Raw genomic sequence first — 7,227 nt, 5'->3', positions numbered from 1 at the left:
GCCCAACCTTCCTTCCGAGGAGTGGCTGGTGGGTTTGAACCGCCAGCCTTCTGGTTAGCAGTCAACTGCCTTAGGCACTATGCTACCAGAGCTCCTATGGGGCATAGTCAGTGAAAGTATTCTGTATTTGTCACAGTAGGAATTCATAAAACATGATGAAACTAAGAAACCTAGAATAAGAGATGTTAATAGTCTAAGGTTAATAATATATGTTTACTCTGAAATTAATTCACTACTGCAGATAACATTGCGGTAATGTTAAACATCTCCTTCTCCAGACCCTCAGATTCCAGGAAAGTAGAAGCCAAGATAAAATCAGGAAGGTAGAAGCCAAGATAAAATATCATCACTCGCTCCTCCCAATGTGGAGTGAAGAATGTGAGTTATCCTGAACATTATTATTGCTCAACAGTCACAGAGCTACAGGAATAGTCTACAGCTGTATGTATCATGGGAGCTCTGGTGACATAGTGCCTTCGGCATTTCACTGTGAACCAGAAGGCTGGTGGTTGAAATCCATCAGCTACTCCTCGGAAGCAAGGTTGAACAATCTACTTCCGTAGAGATACTGCCTCAGAAACCCAAGGAGGGGTCACTATGAGTCGGATCTGATTTGATGGCAGTGAGTTTGGTTTGGTTTTGGTATGTATCATAGACAGAGGAAACAAGTAAAGTAAGACACAAAAGAGAAAGAATAGATTTGGCTTCAGCTTTTAGTCTTGCTCCCTTCATGATCTCTTCTCTCTGGCTCCAGGCCATGCTATTAAATCGCTTACCTCTTCGTAATATTTCCTGGTCATGAGTACATAAGAATGAGTCCTTGTAGTTAGTGAACCAGTTTTTGTCCTTGCTCGGAAAGGAGCTCCTAATCCGGTGGGAGAAACAGATAAAGATGAGGCAGTATCCCTTACCAGGGGGTGGGTGCTGATGCTGGTGGAATTCAGGGTGCTGTGGGAGCTTTTGACCTTACAGACCTTGGGAATTGCAGTGAGTTTCCTGGAGGGAGTCATGTCTAAGCTGTTACCTCAGAAAGCAAGAAGTAGTAGGGGTTAGCTCAGTGCATGTGGGAATTAAAAGTGGAGAAGGAAGAGATTTCTAGGCTTATCTGAAGACCTGGAGTAAGAAAAAAAGGGAAGAACAAAATTATTGAATAATATTGGAGCATAGGAAGTTTCAGGGTGATTGACAAGAGGTGAAGCTAGAAAGATAAGCACAGTAGGCGAAAAGCATTAGTATTGTTAAGCAGTTTTGGATTTGAATGTTGTGGACAGTCACTGAAGTCTTTCAAGCAGAGAAGAAGCAAGATTAGTCTTCGTTTTAGAAGAACCTCTCTGGCTGCAATATGGACAATGGATGGAAGGAAGGCTGTCTGGGAGAGACCACTTAGAAGATGGTTGTAGTAATCTAGGTTCTAGGTGAGGGACAAGAGGACTTGAAATGGGGATGGGGCATTCTTTTATGGGGCAGGTTGGTTCTGGTTATAAAATTAAATGTATGGGCCCATTTTTTTACTTATGGTTTCTTCATTCTCTTTCTTGACACTTTGTATTTAATATATAAAAAAGTTATGTATTAAATATACTTCAAAAATAAAAAGAGATGCATAGATATTAGGTGTAAGTAGGAGAACCAGATGAAACGAGTCAGATTATGTGTATTACTCTCCCTAACCCAGGTGAATATAAATGGGTCACTCACATTTACACAGGAGATTTGAAGATGCACATATCCCATTACTCCTGTATTTACATCTGCTTATATATCTCAGGGGAGCTCTGGTAGCATAGTGGCTAAGACACTTGCCTGCTAACCAGACGGCTGGTGGTTCAAACCCACCAGCCACTCCTCGGAAGGAAGGTTGGGCAATCCTACTTCTGTAATGATACTGCCTTGGAAACCCAAGGAGGGGTCGCTATGAGTCGGGACCGACGCGACGGCACATAACAACAACAACAACATATATCTCAGAGAATTTCTCATAGTTTACACAAGAAATATATATAATAAAAAGGTGTCCATAGCAGTACTCTTTGTAGTAGTGAGTGAAAGATGAATGGAAACCACCTACTAGATTATTGTGGGGAAATTGATAAATAAATTAGAATTTGTTCATATAATGAAAACTAAAGAAAGATATTGTGAAATGAAATATAAATGCATATATATGCCTGTATATATGCATATCAGTGTATACGTACACATACTTACCAATATGTATATATAAAAAATATTCTGATGAAAAGGGGAAATTTTAAAAGAATGTGCTATGATACTATCAATGTAAATTGTAAAACACACAAACCAATATACTTTATTATGCATGGATGCAGGCTTCATGCTAAAAGGTACAACCACATCCATAAGAGTAACTCAGACCAACTTCTCCTTCACCAGTCTCCTAAACTACCTGAGTAGAACTTCAGTGTGTTTCTACAAATAACAAAATAAATTCCAAAAGATAGAAAAATTAGGAATTAAGCCTTTTTCAGTATACTTTTCCGGCTACTATTACAACAACTGCTGCTAGTTTTCATTTGTTTTGTGCTTACCATGTACTTTCTCATTTAGATGCTGGACTTGCCCTTAGAGATTGAACTAATGTTACCTTAGGGTATACAAAAACAATATTTGTCATTAATGACAACATCTGTTTGGAATATGTGATCATATTTTGTCTATCTTTCTAGAACTACAATGTTTAGGTAATATTCAATAAAGAAAAAGGAGTGCAATTTTTTTTTTTTTTTCAGAATTAAATATGTTGTTCTATTTGTTGAAATGCCTGTATTTAGTCAGGAATCGTTCTGTTGCAAGTGACAGAAACTGAAGTGCCAGTAACTTAAAACAAATTTGTAATTTGTTAATTCATGTAATTTGGGTCATGTTGTGTTAGGCAGGCATGGCTAGACTGAGGCACTCAAGAAGCCAGGGACCATGCCTCCTGCAGAAACTTCCTGGGGAGGCTTCTGATTGGCTCGCCCTGGGTCACAATCCCATTCCTGAAACAAGCACTGTAATCTAGTCAGAGTATTATGATTGGTTAGGAGAAGGAGGTATGGGCACTGATCTGAGTGAATGAGGGAGGAACATTTCATTAAAGGGAAAGTGGGATGATGTTAACAGGCACAAAGTCAAGGGAAAACATGGTGGACAAGTACACATTATAGTTGCCATGGACCACCATTCCTTCTCTTCCCATCATCTTCCTCCCCGCACACCAAAAAAGAGAACATAATAGATAGGCTATGCACATCTTAAGCATTCCTGAGATTTGCTGACATGTAATTGACTTCTAGAAATGAACATTCTTTTCCCAGGTGAAACTCTCCTTTCCCACACTAATATTCATGATCAGTAGCATTTGGCTGAATGAGAATCAGGGAAGCTCCTCTAAGAAACGTTCCAGAAATTGCCTTGTTCAGTGATGGGCTTAAAGACAAAACCTATGCTTTGCCATTTTGAGAACATAAGCGATTGGAGCTAGTTCATTAACTGCCTTAATTTGCACAGATACTGATGGAAGATGGGAGAACCCATCTTCATCAGGATGCGGCTGGAGTGCCTTTGGAGTATGAATGGGTTTTGTTATTAAAAGCCCAGTAATGACTTGTGTCAGTTTATGCAGATTTGCACTGCTGGGTTACTTTGCGCCTTGCACTAGGCAATGCCCAGATAACATTTAAATTAGGCACTAAGTGTAATTAAGTACTACCCTCAGCACATCTCTCCTTTTAGGACATTTTTATTCACCTGATTTAGAACATGACAATTGGGTGAGATTAAAGCAGCAAATTGTGCCTATAAAACAAACCCCTGAAAATAGCAAGGGACTATAAAATTTTATAAAGGGAATACTGCACATGCCTCCAATCCGATAAAGCTTTTGTGAGCTAGGAGATTAACTGTGAAATAAAAGTAAGCCAATACAGTATGTGCCACATCCAGACTATAAATCGCATATTATTGTTTAGTATAACTTTTATGTTCCCTCCCCAAATAACTTCTTAGCATCTTGAGAATACCCTATGCAGCATACAATTAATTAGCCTTCATAAGAATGGGTCCAGGAGACATGGGGCGATTCTGTGAGCATAAGAAATTTGGGCAACGGTATTGTAATGTGATATTATCTTGGTGTTTTAGGGAGTTCTGTGTTCTTGCAGTTGCTACTTTGGTTTCCTTGTTTGCTTGCTTCATGTTTATGTCCTGCCCATTGGAAAAGATAAAACCAATTTTCAAGACTCTTGAAAGCTATCCACTTTTCACTTAAGAGTCCCAGGGTTTTATAGCTACATGGCTCTTTAGTGCTCACCTACTCCAGCACCTCCTTTTGAAGATGAAGAAACGGAGGTTAAAAGTGTTCCCTACTTGCTTAGTTAGATTTGTACCGTGAGCTAGGGATATCACTCCTCAGGGGAAATCATACTCTGTTCTGCCTTTCTGCCTAAAACTTTCTAAGTGTTTATTTCTGTTACAATTGAATTACTATTATTTTTTTTTCTCTGATTGTAACTATAAACATACTCTTCTTGAACATTTGGGAAATTCACAAACTATTTCCACATGATTTTTTAAAAAATCAGTTCGACAACCGAAGATCACTACTTTTAACAATATATTATTTTTCTTCTACTTTCATATCTAGTATATATGAATAAATGAATATAGGTGTAACTATCTACCCTGAAAACCAGAGAACATTATGTTTTAGTTACTTAATATATTTACTGTGAAGATTTCTTCACGTGATGAAACACTTTTTCAAAAGCATGATTTTTAATAATCTTATAATACATACTGTTGTTGTTATGTGCCATTGAGTCATCTCCAACTCATAGCAACCCTATTACAACAGAACAAAATACTGTCCAGTCCTACACCATCCCCACAATTGCTATGGTAGAGCCGCTGTGTCAATCCATCTCATTGAGGGTCCTCCTCTTTTTTTTCTTTTTTTTGCTGAGCCTCTACTTTACCAAACGTCATGTCATCCAGGGGCTTATATTTCAGTTAAAGAGACAATTAAGTGAATGGTTCATCCCATTATAAAGCAGAACATGTGGAAGTGCAGCGAAGGAGGTGTGGCATCAAAGATACCTCAGAGACTGAAGATCGAGGATTTTAATGTACAGAGAAAGACAGTCTGGTTGAAGGGACAGTAAAAATACAGAAGAGTAAAAATGCCTGGTATACTCAAGCCATGCTGGTGGTTGGGGAGAGGGGAGTATGGAAGGAGAAAAAGAGAAGTCAAATTGGAAAGAGAGTTTCTTTTGTTTGTTCTTTGTGAATACAAGGAGATACATACCTTTTTACACTGCTGGTGTCCATAATCATGGTGGGCAACTAGGGATTATGAAGCCTATAAAATAAGCTGTAACCAGACAGTTGTGAGTTATGGCCTCTTCATTTTACTTAGTATTATGTAAGGCTTCTTAATGATACTTTCTTTTTTAAACGTAGGCTCTGTTTTCTCAAATGTGAAATGGAAACAGTATAATAAAACATAGTCCGTGTCATAATGTTTAGATCATAATTTTGATCAGCAGGAGTGTTAATAATTGTTTGTTGGAGTTTGACTTGAACCCATTTTGCACTCTTAGGCTTTCCTCTCTCGCGCTCAGGGAGCATAAAGTTTAGAGTAATACTTCTCGGTTGGATTAATGGGGACTCTGAAATTGTTATTGAAAGAGAAGACAGCTTTATTATTTTCATATACATAATTTGAATTAAGCTAATAAATAATTGCCTAATAGACGCCCTGATGAACCTGCTTTAATGAATACATGAAAATAATTTGTAATTGGAATAATAATTTTATGCAAATAAGAGCTGACAAGATTTTTCAAATGCTTGAAGATAGTTTGTTTTCTAAAATAGGGTAAACATGCCTCTCAGAATTTCACAAATACTGATTCTTAGATTTCCATAGTGCTTCCTAATTTTTCATAGTTTAATACTTAAAAAAAATAACACCTTTTAATCTGTTCTGCACAGTGACTCCATAAAATATATTAGGAGTTTTTAACACTATTTTACAGATAAGAAGTCAGAGATACACAAATTAAATGATTTGCTTCAGGTTGAAAAAATTAGTAATTGAAAAGACATGGACTAGAACCTAGGTACCTTGATTCTATACCTCCATTTAAACTATTGATTTTCTCTTTATCCACATTAGCTAAATTACAGATAACTTTTAGCCCAATGTATTTGAATGTTGTATAAATTTCAAGAACAATGACGACTAAGAAACCTTGATTATATTCTCTGAAACAACATGCATGACCTTATGGGAAGTTATAATTGCCTCACTTAATTGAAACAAACACCAAGACCCTACTGCTGAATACACACATACACAAATACAGTTGATGTGACACTTTCCAGTTTTAGAAGGAATCCTTATAGGTCTTCATGTATTAGCAAGAAAAGAGCTCTCTAACTGTGTTTTAAAACAAAGGCCCATATATTTTGAAATATGGGAAGTCACTCAGAAATCTCATCTGTGGGGTAAGAATAACCCTCAAAAAAAAAAAAAAAAAGAAAAAAGATAATTTCCTATCTTTATTCTTCATTGGAAGCTCTCATGAGGAAATTAGAGGAGTTGCACTTTCAGAAGATTTTAATAATACTTAGACACTACTGTCTTGGAGAATATGACCAGATCCATCGTTGAAAAGTTAAATAATGAGATATGAAAACAGGCATTAAAATTGATACATTTTTAAAAATTTTATAAATATAATAGCATATTTATATCAAAATGGCTTGTATTGCTTCTTACATGTTTTAGTAAAAACATGGAATGTCACTGTATCATTTCCTCATTATATTATAGAATGGACCTAAAAGATATCATCCTCCATATCTGTACATCAAGGTTTGTTGCTGGAAATAACAAGTACTCTTCCTTGTTCTTCTGTGCCTTTATATACAACTTTGTGACATGCATACTTAATGCAGCATTATACTTAGGCTGCAATACAAAGATTTCACAGTATTCTAAATAGTGTTGTGAATTCATGTGGGCTGTACAGAGTTGTTTTTACTTACTTAATATAACAGACCTTCCCCTCTATCTGTCTTCCATGATAACTTTTGAAAGACTGATGGAGTTTTATCACATTTTTTTTTTTTTATCATTTTTTTTTTTTATTAGGATTTGGGTGAAGATTTACAGAGTAAATTCACTTTTCATACAGCAGTTCACATATACTTTGTCTCATG

This window comes from Orycteropus afer, unplaced genomic scaffold (genome assembly GCF_000298275.1).
Source record: "Orycteropus afer afer isolate SDZICR_OR568_19922 unplaced genomic scaffold, OryAfe1.0 scaffold00160, whole genome shotgun sequence".
NCBI lineage: Eukaryota > Metazoa > Chordata > Mammalia > Tubulidentata > Orycteropodidae > Orycteropus > Orycteropus afer.
This window is presented reverse-complemented; position numbering follows the sequence as displayed.